The 14,227-nt window shown below is 54.9% G+C and overlaps 1 protein-coding gene and 1 long non-coding RNA gene across 2 annotated transcripts in view; one reads left to right on the forward strand and one right to left on the reverse strand.

The window, feature by feature from the left end:
• LOC120394448 (C-type lectin domain family 2 member B-like) overlaps nt 1-14,227 on the forward strand; it is a 1,239,960-nt gene that overhangs the window by 536,450 nt on the left and 689,283 nt on the right. The gene's annotated exons all lie outside the window — the stretch shown is intronic.
• On the reverse strand, nt 1,589-2,443 carry LOC120394467. The gene is made up of 3 exons (XR_005592293.1): nt 2,386-2,443; nt 2,137-2,209; nt 1,589-1,747 (listed from the first exon to the last, which is right to left on the reverse strand). It is a non-coding gene; the product is annotated as an uncharacterized LOC120394467 (long non-coding RNA).

Consider the following 14,227-nt stretch of genomic DNA (forward strand, 5'->3'; position numbering starts at 1 on the left):
TCTCAGGAGAGCTCCTTCCTGCTTAGACAGAAAAGCTTCCTTTGCTGTCTTTCCTTTCTGAATGCTGCCTCAGAGGGGCGTTTTCTTCTTTCACTCATGACTGCTGTTCTGTGCCAGCTAGAGTGGCAGGGGACAAATAAGCAGGCTGGTAGCAGGGTCTGAATGAGGGAAGATATCAGCATCTTAAGGGCCTAACTGGCTCCTACTACTTCAGTTGACTGACTGCCTGTTCTCCTCAAGCGGGTTCAAGGAAGCAGCAGGAAATAGGAAGCTCCCTGAGAAGCTGGTGTTAATCTGTCCAGACTCCTGGGGGTGCTCGAGAGGTACATAAGAGGCTCCTCCTCCTCTCCCTCCCTGCAGCTCCTGTTGCTTTCTGTTATTCCCTCTCCCCTTTTCTCCTGTCTGCCTGTTATGTCTCTTGTTCCCCCTTCCTCCAGCACAGCACTCCACCAGCTCTGTGCATCTCCAGCAGAGAGAAAACATATGCACCAGCACCAGACACACTTTTCTACGCTCTGGATCCTAGTGGTGCCCTGCCACAGTTTGGCACCTGTGGCAGCCGCCTCACTTCGCCTCATGGTAAGGCCAGCCCTGTCCTGTGGGCACGGAGAACCTAACTCCCATTGAGGTCAGCCAGGGAGGCTGGATGTGCACATTGCAGGAAATAGACGGTCAGGGCAGCATAATCCACTGAAAAAACTGCAGTTTGCTAATTGCAACCCAGGCTCTCCCTGTGTGGCTCTTTGTCCTGCCTCTGCTGGCTGGAGCATGAGCAGAGCTTTCTGAGACAGCTGCTGCGGCTGTGGCCAGCCAGCGAAGTGCGTTTCCCATCGTCTCTCTTCTGGCTGAGAATGTTTGACTGCAGCAGCCCCGCAGAGGTCCTGGCCTCGCTCTCTAATGTCCATTCTCCTCTTGCTTTCATGGCGCTTCTTGGACCATGGAGTAGCCTCAGGAAAACATCCCAGCTGTGGACACAGGCACCAGCACCAATTCCCCAAGCCAGAGTCCCCTTTGCAATCCAGGGAACCAGCCTGGGTTGTCTGGAGCGCAGGGTGTGGCCCATGGTGACTGCAGACCCTGCCCCTGCTGCACAGCGACTCCTGGGACCCCTCTAGCCCATCAGCACTCGGCTCTCCCGCATTCTGCTGAGCGGCTGAGACCTGGGGGAATAGAAACCCCTTTATGAGAGACGGAAAATCTCCTCCCAGGAACACTCTGTCAATGGCTGCCAGAGGCCATCCATGTGAAACCCCAAATGTGCAGCCCCTCAGATTCCCACAGGGGAGATCTCAGCTCATTCACTTGTCACCCGTGGCCGCAGTCTCTGACAGGGGGAATGTAGACGGTTTTTTTGCCAATCCTCCCTTCTGCAGCGCCCATAACAGGAGGAGGTTTGGCCTTGTGATGTGAGCCCTGGGTCTGAGAATCAGGGCTCCTGGGATCTGGGGCTCTGGAATGCGGTGTGGTCTAGTGGGTGGAGCTGGATTTGTTGACAGTGAATGAGAGGGGCTTGTGCTGAAGGACCCTGGGTCAATCCCCACCAATTCCCGTGATGTCTACATGTGGCCATGATTTTACTTACCTCTCAATGTAGGTTATTTAGCCCATTCCTGGACACAGGTGTTACATCTGCTGCTGGCCACCCCTGAGATGTAGGTCCTTCATCCACACAAGGACATGGCACATCAAGGTCAATCCAGCAGCTCCCATCCGGTCTTCACCTCCGCAATGGACGGCGAGCTCTAACCTGAGCAGAGAAAGACAGGGTGGTGTTCTTCAGGGGAATCTGCTGGAGCTCCTGCATCCCCTGCCCCACCTCACACCCCGACACCCTAAGGGTTTTCCAAAGATACCACTAATCTCGGATAAACAAAGCAGCTGAGATGAGGTCAATGTGGGTGGATTTACTGAGCAGACTGGTTCTAATGGAAGAACAGATTTCTTCCCTGCTCTAGGGAGATTCCCATAGGAAAAGTCTCGGATGGTTGGGGTGGAGGCAATGCAAACCCTCAGCCCCTTGAATGGCAGGAAATCAGGACTCGGGGAGTTAAGGGGTGTCTCTGTCCTGCTGGAGGGAGCAGATCTGGAGATCAAGAAGAGCACTAGTGGCATTGTAGGAAAGCCAGTGACTTCTACCTGTGAAGGTGGCTGAAGCTTCTGGCAGACACTAGAGTCCCGGATCCTTGCACCTCCTTTGGGGATCCCTTTCCTAGGAATAAAATAAGGACACCACACAGAGAATGACATTTGAATCCCAGGTCTGGGATCCAGGGCAAAGGGATGATCTCAGCCAGGCTACGTACCAGGAACCTGATTTTGGTCCCAAGAGCCACAATTACCCAGAGGAGGTTTTCTTCCTCATTTGCTTTCAGGTTATTTACTCACAGTATTCATTTGTCTGCTTTGCCGGGTCTCCACTCTCTGCAGCTGTTCATTGGTTTTAGTAACAGTCTTTCAGTTTTTGCTTCTGTTTCCATTTCTTACAGTGTAGCATCTGCTCAGCACTTTTTAATAAAATAAAACAATTCAAAACAAAATCCTGATCCTATATTGAAGAGGAAGGTTCCTGAGAATTTGGCTGCAGAACTTTAGTGTCTGCATATTTCAGTCCCTATTATTTATTCAGGTGCAGGTCTGATGTAATCTGCGCCCCCAAGAATGCCCATATGATGCACGGGGGTGGGGGGGGCTTAGAATACCTGTTAAAAGAGAGTAGATTAAAAGGTGGGAAATCAACCAATGCATCAGCCCTTCTCTGCATCATTAAAGCACCAGGCATGGGAGCGAAACAGGTTAAAAATCCCCATGGTTCTTTCCCACTAGACAGACATCCAGAAAGAAAAAGGCCTTCAGCCAATTATTTCCTTACACTCAGAAGGGGTGAAATTCAGCCCTGTGCAGACAGCCAGGGCAAGGTCTGTGCATCACAGCGGGGTTAAGTGGCACTTCACTGCCCAGGTGCTGGGAGACTTCGGTGGCAGTTTTCCTCCTGGATTGGAACAGCCGGCTGGAATCCTGTGAGGTACAGAGCAGAGAGAGTTTTGGGCCACAACGTTCACCTCAGAGGCTGAGCTTCTGCAGACTTTTGGGATGTTCCCATCTGAGGAGGAGGATTTTGGCCAGCCCCAGCTCAGAGCTTTCAGTCACGTCAACCAGTGATTCTCTGGCACAGTTGATCTAAAGCAGCTGAACTTTTCAGGCCTTGCCCCCATCTCCGACCCCCCTCCCACCTCGCATTGTCCCCTAACAGCCCTCTCCCTTCTCTCGATCCCTGCCAAGCCCAAATACAGAGCCTAGCCCACGCTCCTCCTCTCTTAGACCCTCTCCTCACACGATCCTCCCCTACCTTTGACAGACTGATCCCGGTGCCCTTTACCCAGCTCCTGGAGAAATCATGGCTCCTCAGGACAAGCTGGGAGTGGATGGTTCCAACCTCTGTGTGGGGTGCGTGGTTTTCCGTCTAAGCATCACTGAGAGCCAGCACGTCTCGATTTCACAGGACGAGGGAAGTCTAGGAAGCGCTGCACTTCTTGAGGGCTTCCAACTTCGCCCCATTTATGAATGGCTTCCACCTTATTTGGATCAATTGTAACATCTTCTGGGGAGAGGATGTACCCCCAAAGCTCTGTGGAGAGTTGGCTGGAGGTTCCGCTTTTCCAATTCTGCGTTGAGACCATGCTTCCGAAACCTCTCCAGGTTCGGATGTGCTGCGTGTGCTGCTCTGGGTTCTCCAAAAAGAGACGTATGTCACCCGCATAGATGACACTGTCCCCAAATACATCACTGATGAAGTGCTGCAAGGTCAGGGGACCATTAGTTAGCTCAACTAGCATATCAGACCATTAAAATGTCCATCGTCTGTTTTGAAATCTGTCTTCCATTTGTCCCTTGCCCAAACGAGCCTTAGATTGGAAATCCTTGCAGATGAAGGTTGATGAAACTCTTTGCAGATTTCCTGTGAGCCAACAATTGTGGGATTCACAGCAGAGGGTAATGGTTTCAAATGATTGCTTTGTTCAGGAGCTGATTGTCTAAAGAGAGGCGTAGCAGAGTCCCACATTTCTTCTTCCCCAAAAGGGCCTGCTCTTAGGACCGGTTTTCATGACTGTACGCAGGGAGAAGGTGAACAAAAAGGACGTCACACAGGTTAATGAATGGTTAAGAAGCGATCGCTTCTTAATGGGTAAGGAACCGGGGGTCGTGTAAATCTAAAAACAAGCAGTGGGCTGCTTACACTGTTTCTGTTATGAAAATCAACAGCTCAATGATGCCTTCCTACATGGCCTGGAAACCCTGGACAGCGTTGCATGAAGCAGCGAAGATAACCGGGCCCACCTTGGTTTTGCTCAACGCCGATACAAATTGTTGAAGAGGACTCTGAGGATGATGGCCATGAGGTGTTTTGGAGGAGGCTTGGCATAGAACTAACTGAGCCAGTGCCACGTTGTGAGCGTAAAAAAGTCACGCGGACTATTGTATGTGTTGCTGTTTATGCTGCCCTTAAGCACTGCCTGAGGGAAAAGCTTTGTGAAGAATGTGAGGGCCGTGTCATAGATTTGCCAGGCCAACGGCCCATGACTGGGTGACTTGGACTTTAGTGGATATAAACCACAAGCTCTGGGGCCTATGTGCTGAGCTGGGTTTGGAAAGATGATGAAACACGGTTATTGCCGGAGGTTCTGCTGTGCAATGTCTGTGCCTAAGCCAAGAACATTCAGCGCAAGAGGGGACCTTGATCAATGCTGTGCAATTGAGTGGAGCCCCTGACTGTGTTTTAAAGAAAATAACCTGCTTACAGCTGGAGTGGAAAAATTGCAGGCACCTTCTGGTTCATTTTCTTTAAAACACAGTCAGGGTCTCCACTCACTTGCACAGCATTTCTCCAGTTATGGCAATCATGTGAACAAGGATGTGTGTATCATGAATTGTGGGTTTTTTGCTATAAAACCTGTTGAAAAATCTCTATTCAGGGGGACGCCAGTTTGCTGTGCCCCCCCCCCCCGCATGCTCGTAATAAAGGGGCCTCGGGCGATTCTGATCCAAATACAACGCGGGGGCGTTTTTCCACGACACGGCGTGATATTGGCCATCTAGTCCGCACAAAAAGTTACAGATCCCTGCTTAAGGAAAAGACTATTTGTAAGAAATCTAAAAGGATTCAGCTAGAGAAAGGTGAGGGGACAAACACACGATAGAAAACTTGGTAGCTGTACATTTAAAAAACAAACCCTATTGAAAAGGGCTTTGTGACTCTCTGTGTTTCTGTTTGGAGGCCTTTGGCCCTTAAGTGAGCTAAAAGTTTTAATGAAGCATCTTGGCTTGGTTTCAAGGAGCTGTGTGTCTTTTAAATCAAAAATCAATTGTGTGTGAGAACCTAGCGCTTGGGGGTTTTGTGTGTAAAAGTGACCCATTTACAGCAAAAAGCTGAAATGTATGTTGGGGGGGGGGGGGATCCTAAGAAATGTGCTTACAGTAAAACAAACAGGCTGTTCAGACCTGTGTTTGAGTACAATAGAGTTGACTTATCCTGTTGAACTGAGTGGGTTTAAACCCCACTCCCCCCTCACTGAATAGCCAGGGTGACTGTGATTACTTACCCTTGGTGCCATAGGGTTAAATTTGATGTGTGTGGGTGGTTGTGGATGGTGAGTTCTGATTAATATGAAATGAAATAAAACCTCAGGAATTCACAGATGCTATTGGACAGTTTCAATATGACCCCAGGAGCTGGTGGAACACTATTGGACAGATTAAATATGGCCCTGGAGTTGGTCGAATGCTCTGGGTCATTCTTTCTAGAAAACACCCCCACCCCAAACTTTAAGCATGAAAGAAACGTGTTTAAAAAAAACAACTCAAGCCCCAAGACATTCATTGATCTCTGCAAAGGGCCCCCTGCTTGGAAATGGGGACTGTTCAATACTCTAAGAAGGCCCCACAGAAACATTTATTTTAACTTAAATATAAAAAGAAAAAATATAAAAGAAAAAAAAAAGCCCTGTTGTGCAGACAGCTTGGTCCCCCCACCCCAGATCACCACAGGGGGTGCTGCGGGACGGGTTCCTAAAGTCCTTAAGGATCTATTAGTTCAGAGCTGTGGGAATTAAATTAAGCTGCTAGCTACTATGCTGAAGTCTGTTGGAAACAATGGGCTAAGATGGTCTAAAAACCTCAGGTCTGTTGGAGACTGTTCTTTTCAACAGAAACTTTCTTGAAAGGCTGCTGGACGGCAGACAGAGTGCGGCTGGCTGGCTTGAACTCTGAAACTATACATTGTATAATGCCTCTCTTTGCCCAGGCTGTCTTAGGAAAATAATGGTGCCTATCTTCATTGCAGCGTGATCTGCTTAGCATGGACCCAGTAACTTTAAGCTGCACTTCACCACCAGGCCAAGGGAAAAACCATTTTAACTATAGTTGTGCTTAATATTGTTTTTAAAACCTTTAGTTATTACACAGTTTGTATAGGGATTTGGTGGTAATAGTCACTAACATTTTTGCTTGTTCTTTAACCTGAAGGCCCAAACACACATGGAGGGAACAGGACCAGCATGTGCCTGCAACACTGGATCCCTTAGTGAAAGGGAACTTTTTTGCAACTGGTTTTTAAAAGCATGTGGGGGGAGGGGTGTTATTGAAAAGTATATGGAGGCAAACTTGGTTTGGTGTGTTTCTAAAGCTGCTGATTTGTGTGTGAGAGGGGTCTGGGCAAGGCATAGGTGTAGGGTGTAAAAGTACTTGGTTTGTTTCAAACCAACAGGGGTTTTTTCCTGTGCAAAATGTGGTTTAAAATGGATTTTAAAAGCAGTTTGGTTTTTATTCTGCAAATTGAGATGTATTTTAAAAAAGGTTTTTGAGGTTTTTGTTGTTTGTTTGTTTTACGTTTTAAGTGGTAGAAATAAACTCAAAACCTGTTTGTCGTACAGCCTGAACTGGGTGATTTGGTTTAAAGCTGTGACTTGTTAAACAGAAAAAAACCCCTAATGAATATTTAGTTTTGAAGTTTACAAGAGGGTTTCCTGTGTTTTATAATAATGCTGTTTGCTCCACAGTACGGTGGAAACATGAGAGATCCCTAGAGCAGAGGGAAAACAAGCTCAGAAGAAAAGGGAACGAGACAGCTGAAAGGGAAAATTCACCAGCATCAGTGACTGATGGATGGATGAAGCCCAGTAAATATATTTTGCTTATTGGTTGGGTTGTTCTGTGAGGTTTTGTATTTGAAGTGAATACCAACTTTCTCACCCACACCTATGTAAAGTTCAGTTTTGTAAAATGGTTCCCCCCCCACCCCCCATAGGCCTGGGCAACTTTTCTGACAATGCTTAGTCAGTGCTACAAGGACACCTCCTCCAGACCCGCCAAAGAGCCAGGAATCTGCTTGGAGACCTTTAACAACGCCTCAGCCTCAGCAGGGCTTTAAAGGGCTCAGAGCTCCGGCAGCTGTAGGGAGCCCAGAGCCCTTTAAATTCCCCTCCACGCAGCTCCAGCAGCTGGGTTGGGGCTGGGATTTAAAGGGCTCACAGCAGGGGGGAAAGTAACTTCCAGGACTTACCGGTACTGCCGGAATCCTGAGGGGGCATGGCCTCAACCGGAAGAGGTGGGGCCTCTCAAGATTTAAAGGTCCTGGAACACCAGCTGTGGATGGGAGCCCCAGGGTCTTTAATTTGCCCCAGGCTCTTTAATTTGCCCCTGAGCCCAGGGTTGATTTAAAGGGCCCAGGGCTCAGGCCGCTGCGGAGCCCCGAGCCCTTTAGATTCCCCGCAGCCCGGCAGCAGTTCGGTGTGGATTTAAAGGGCCCGGAGCTCCCACGGCTGCGGGGAGCACCGAGCCCTTTAAATCTGGCCCCAGCCCGGCTGCCAGAGCTGCGGGGGAAAATTAAAGGGCTCTGGGCTCCCTGCAGCCGCCAGAGCTCTGAGCCGTTCAAATCCCTGCTGAGGAAGCCGGTGTGGTCCGGCACGGCATATTGGCTCTTCCTGGTATGCCGTACTGGACCATAATGGCTTATTTTCATCTCTGCTTCAGAGATCCCACGGCTGCGGGGAGCCCAGAGCCCTTTAATTTCCCCCTGCAGATCTGGCAGCTGGGCTGGGGCCAGGATTTAAAGGGCTCGGAGATCCCGCAGCTGCGGGAATCCAAGAGACCTTTAAATACCCCCTGCAGCTCTGGAAGCCAGGCTGGGGCTGCGAATTAAAGGGCTCGGGCTCTGGGCTCCCTGTAGCCACGGGAGCTCTTTTAAATTCCCCCGCAGCTCTGGCAGCCGGATTCGGGTGTGGATTTAAAGGGCGCGGAGCTGCCACGGTTGCGGGGAGCCAGAGCATTGCCGGGCTGGGGCCGGGATTTGAAGGGCCCAGAGCTCCTGCCGCTGCAGGGAATACCGAGCTTTTTAATTCCCAGCCCCAGCCCGGCTGCCGGAGCTGCGGTGGGAGGGGAGGAGGGATTTAAAGGGCTCTGGGCTCCCCGCAGCTGCCGGAGCTCTGAGCCCTTTAAATCCCCACTGAGGAAGCTGGTGCGGTCCAGCACAGCGTACTGGCTCTTGTCACTATGCTGTACTGGCCCGTACCAGCTTACTTTCATCTCTGGCTCAGAACTCCTACGGCAGCGGGGAGCCCAGAGCTCTTTAAATCCCCCCCGCAGCTCCAGGAGCTGGGCTGGGACTGGGAATTAAAGGGCTCAGCGCTCCTGCGGTTGCTGGGAACCCAGAGCCCATTAAATCTTCCCCCTCCTCCCCACACAGCTCCAGCAGCTGGGCTGGGGCCGGGATTTAATGGGCTCAGTGCTCCCCATGGCTGCGTAGATCCCAGAGCCCTTTAATTCCCCTGCACGCAGCTCCAGCACCCAGGCTGGGGCAGGGAATTAAAGGGCTGAGGGCTCTCTGGAGCGGCAGGAGCTCCAGGCCCTTTAAATCCTGGCTCCAGCCGGGTAAGGCTCAGGCTCCCCACAGCCATGGGAGCTCCAGGCCCTTTAAATCCACGCTCGAACCCGGCTGCCAGAGCTGCGGGGGGAATTTAAAGGCCCTGGGGCTCCCAGCCACAGCCGATGCTCCAGGACCTTTCAATCTTGAGAGGCCACACCCCCTCAGGACTCCAGCAGTACCGGTAAGTCCTGGAAGTTACTTTCACCCCTGACTTAATCATTCCTTTACCTGTGTTCACGTTGTGCGCCGGTGACTCCCGAGCCACAGTCGCATTCCACCTCTAAGGGGGTGGACAAAGAGAGGCCACCATGCTCATTGGGGTGTCTCACAAGCAGTTGGGTTTTGGGTTCGGGTTCCGGCGTATCCATCAATGGCTGGGCCAAAGGGCTCCCCTCGGTCGCTCCCTCCTCCTCCTCGGCACTGTCGCTGATGTAGCGCTTTCTCCGCGGATGGTCAAAGACCCTCGGGGTGAAGACAGAGTCCGAAGTTCTCACGGGGGTGGTGAAGGAGTCCAGGTTTCCTCTCAGCAGCCTTCCCACGATTTCTAAACCATGTGTCCTTGGTGAGAGATGGCCTCGTCTGTCCAGCGCTGGGACTTATGAGGTGATGGTGCTGCACTCTGATTGGCAGAGGGCCCTGGGAGGAGTTCTTAATGGGGTCATACGGCCCACTCCCGGACGGGTCCCCCTGCCCCAGAACTCGCCCTGATTGGTCAGAATCCCCTCTTGGGGTGGTCCTGTCAGGACAAAACTGATCCTAATTGGTTGAGGGCAGTGAGAGGAGTTCTTAGAGGGGTCACAAGACACACGTCGGGATGGGTCACCCTCACACCCCAGAGCTCACCCTGATTGGTCAAATCTCCTCTTGGGGTGGTCCTTCCGGGAGGAAACCCATCCTGATTGGTAGAGGGTGGTGGGAGGAGTTCTTAGAGGGGTCACATGACACACCTGCCTTCCAGTCATGTGGCCGCCTTGACCACGAAGTAATACCCCCATAGGGCGGGACTTCCGGTGACAGGTGGGAGGGACTAAGGAGTCATGGGGCGGGATTAGGGTTTGATTAATGGTGGGGTGTAAGGGTCCGGGTGCGGGTCCCCTTTTCCGGTGAGGGGTCGCTCTTCGCCTTCGGGCGCCTGGGATCCAGGCCGCCTCACTACAGGAGGCTTGAATAGAAGTTCAGTCGATAAAGCCCAGGCCCTAGCTCAGGGCGGGGCAGCAACCAAAGGCAGGGCTCAAACCCTCAGGCACGTCTGAGCAGTAGTTCAGTCTGTAAAGCCCAGGCCCTAGCTCAGGGCGGGGCAGCACCAAGAGGCAGGGCTCAGACCCTCGGGCAGGGCTGAGCAGCAGTTCAGTCTGTAAAGCCCAGGCCCTAGCTCAGGGCGGGGCAGCACCAAGAGGCAGGGCTCAGACCCTCGGGCAGGGCTGAGCAGCAGTTCAGTCTGTAAAGCCCAGGCCCTAGCTCAGGGCGGAGCAGCACCAAGAGGCAGGGCTCAGACCCTCGGGCAGGGCTGAGCAGCAGTTCAGTCTGTAAAGCCCAGGCCCTAGCTCAGGGCGGGGCAGCAACCAAAGGCAGGGCTCAAACCCTCAGGCAGGGCTGAGCAGCAGTTCAGTCTGTAAAGCCCAGGCCCTAGCTCAGGGCGGGGCAGCACCAAGAGGCAGGGCTCAGACCCTCAGGCAGGGCTGAGCAGCAGTTCAGTCTGTAAAGCCCAGGCCCTAGCTCAGGGCGGGGCAGCAACCAAAGGCAGGGCTCAGACCCTCAGGCAGGGCTGAGCAGTAGTTCAGTCTGTAAAGCCCAGGCCCTAGCTCAGGGCGGGGCAGCACCAAGAGGCAGGGCTCAGACCCTCGGGCAGGGCTGAGCAGCAGTTCAGTCTGTAAAGCCCAGGCCCTAGCTCAGGGCGGGGCAGCACCAAGAGGCAGGGCTCAGACCCTCGGGCAGGGCTGAGCAGCAGTTCAGTCTGTAAAGCCCAGGCCCTAGCTCAGGGCGGGTCAGCACCAAGAGGCAGGGCTCAGACCCTCAGGCAGGGCTGAGCAGCAGTTCAGTCTGTAAAGCCCAGGCCCTAGCTCAGGGGCGGGCAGCACCAGAGGCAGGGCTCAGACCCTCGGGCAGGGCTGAGCAGCAGTTCAGTCTGTAAAGCCCAGGCCCTAGCTCAGGGCGGGCAGCACCAAGAGGCAGGGCTCAGACCCTCGGGCAGGGCTGAGCAGCAGTTCAGTCTGTAAAGCCCAGGCCCTAGCTCAGGGCCGGGCAGCACCAAGAGGCAGGGCTCAGACCCTCGGGCAGGGCTGAGCAGCAGTTCAGTCTGTAAAGCCCAGGCCCTAGCTCAGGGCGGGGCAGCAACCAAAGGCAGGGCTCAGACCCTCGGGCAGGGCTGAGCAGCAGTTCAGTCTGTAAAGCCCAGGCCCTAGCTCAGGGCGGGGCAGCAACCAAAGGCAGGGCTCAGACCCTCAGGCAGGGCTGAGCAGTAGTTCAGTCTGTAAAGCCCAGGCCCTAGCTCAGGGCGGGGCAGCACCAAGAGGCAGGGCTCAGACCCTCGGGCAGGGCTGAGCAGCAGTTCAGTCTGTAAAGCCCAGGCCCTAGCTCAGGGCGGGGCAGCACCAAGAGGCAGGGCTCAGACCCTCGGGCAGGGCTGAGCAGCAGTTCAGTCTGTAAAGCCCAGGCCCTAGCTCAGGGCGGGGCAGCACGAAGAGGCAGGGCTCAGACCCTCGGGCAGGGCTGAGCAGCAGTTCAGTCTGTAAAGCCCAGGCCCTAGCTCAGGGCGGGGCAGCACCAAGAGGCAGGGCTCAGACCCTCAGGCAGGGCTGAGCAGCAGTTCAGTGTCTCAAGCCCAGGCCCTAGCTCAGGGCGGGGCAGCAACAGGTACAGGGCTCAGACCCTCAGGCAGGGCTGAGCAGCAGTTCAGGTAAGTCCAGGCTCCTAAGCCCAAGCGGTGGGGTTGAGGGGGAGACTGCCACCCATGAATGGGGTGGCAGGGGGGACACAGGCCCACCCACTCCACTGTGTCCCAGCCCAGGGCCCTAGCAGCTGCGGGGATCCGCTGCAGTCAGTGGGGATCCTGGCCGCAACACACTGACATAGGCTCAGGGTCAGCGGCAGCCAGACTGGGGTCGGCTATCCCCGGGCCACTTCCACTCTCCCCCTCCACTGGTGCCTGTGTCGTTGCGGCTTCAGCCGGGGGGCCTACCAGCATCGGCTCCTCAGGAGAGGGGTGTACCGGTGGGCTCGACTCCTCCTCGGGGTACCGAGCTTGGGGCAGGCTTGGCCAGTCCTCCTCTGGGTACCGGGTTCGGGGCAGGCTCGACCAGTCGTCCTCGGGGTACCGGGTTCGGGGCAGGCTCGGCCAGTCCTCCTCTGGGTACCGGGCTAGGGGCAGGTTCGACCAGGTGTCCTCTGGGTACCGGGCTTGGGGCAGGCTTGGTTCGGCTGGAGCTCGGGCACCAGCGTCTGTCTCCTCCCGCAGACGGGCTCCAACTGAGCGCTGGGCCCGGGCTTTTGTACTTCCTGTCCCGCCCCTTGACTTCCGGGGGGCGGGGACAGGCGGCGGTGGCTCCGCCCACTGAGGCAGCTGATCTGGCTTATCCCTCTCAGGTGCGCCTGGGAGCCAGGCCGCCTCACTACATGGGGCCTGTCTACTGCTGCCAGGTGTTGAGTATGTGCAGGCAGAACCGGAGCCAGTGTCAATGTCCAGGCCGGAGGTCGAAGCCGGGTGGGCAGAAGTATGAACCAATGTCCATATCCATGCAGAGGTCGAAGCCATGTAGTTGAAACTGAAGGTGTTGGGGAAGATCAGGAGGAGGAGGAGGCAATGCTGTGCAGCGGGTGGGTGGAGGGCCTGGAGCAAGGCTAGAGAAAGGCAAGGAGAATACTGAGCCGGGGTTCAGAACCCAAATCTGGAGCCAAGAAGGGTCATGCCAAAGTCATAGCTAGACACTGGAGTCAAGAGCCCAGCCAGAGTCAACAGCGAGAAACCGGAGGGCAGGGAAGGGCAGGGCAGGGCGTACATGCGGGCAGGAATGAGGATGACTTACTGGAGCCTGGAGACCCCTTATCGGGGGACTCCCTTCCTAGCAATAACAGAAGGACAGCGGGATGACAAAGATGTCTCTGAGCCTGGGGACCAAGCCAAGGGGAGCTCCCATCCAGGCTGTGTGCCAGGACCCCATCACCCTCCCTGTTCATTTCACACGCACAGACCCCCTGGCCGGAGGGGAGAATAAAGGGCAGAAGTGAAGGTGCCCCTGGGGGAAAGGCTCTAGGCCGGGACCCAGTCCACTTCCCAGATCTACACCCAGGATTGTGTGACCAGGCCCACAGCCCTTCCTCTGCGTCTCAGTTCCCACCTGCCGGATGGGGAGGCTCCTCCCCTGCCCCAGGGTGTTCGGGGGGAGTTTCATTCCTGGCTGGGAAGGGCTCAGATACCAGGTGGGTGGATTGGGCCCCAGGTGGGGGATGGTCGGACATTCGCTGCATCAGAGGTGACAGGGGCCATGGGAAGGTCTGAGCAGTGATGATGGGGGAGGGGCCCCATGTCAGGCCACCCCTCCCAGACTGCAATGGCTATTGAGCACAACCCCTGGCTCTGCGGATGCTCTCACTTCTGGGCCAGCTCCACAGCCTGATTCTTCCCAACCAGTATCTGGCCTGGGCCCAGCCCCAGGGGTCGGGGTGGGGCAGGGTGTCCAGAGCGAGGTGCTCAGCCTTGGTTTCTCTCAGTGCTGCGGGGGGCTCTATGGCCGCTCCCCCCAGCCCTTCCCCCCAGGCACAGTGAGACAGAGCAGTACCTGCGGCAGGGGGTCCGAGCTGGTCATGCGAGGGGGGGGGGCCTTCAATCCTGCCCCACGGAGCACAGCTCCTTCAGGGCGTCGGGCAGCTTGCCCATGAGCCTGATATTAAATAGCTGTCCCATGATTTTGTTTGTAATTTCCCCCTGTTGCAAGGGAACAAGGATCAATCAGAGACTCCGACACCCATGAGAACGAAGGGTATTAACGGCACCGGGAGCCAGCAACATTTCCTCCCCACATCTGAGGGATGGATTCCCCCGCCCAACCCCCGAGACGAAATCTTGTCTCTTCTCTAGTGACTTCCATCCCCTCTCCCACCATTGTGGAATGAACTCCTGCCCCCACTCCTCTCAGTCCCCCCGCGAGAACTGTTCTACCTCCCAACCCAGCGGGAATCCAGCTCCGCTCCCCGGAGTCCTCAGCCACCTCGCCTCCAGCCGAGGGCTGGGAGGCTTTGGGCAGTAGTGCCGGGGGTGAGAGGAAGTGGACACCTTTCCCAAGGGATCCCCATGTCCTTAACGTGATGCCATGG

The sequence above is a fragment of the Mauremys reevesii genome, unplaced genomic scaffold (assembly GCF_016161935.1).
Source record: "Mauremys reevesii isolate NIE-2019 unplaced genomic scaffold, ASM1616193v1 Contig6, whole genome shotgun sequence".
Classification (NCBI taxonomy): domain Eukaryota; kingdom Metazoa; phylum Chordata; order Testudines; family Geoemydidae; genus Mauremys; species Mauremys reevesii.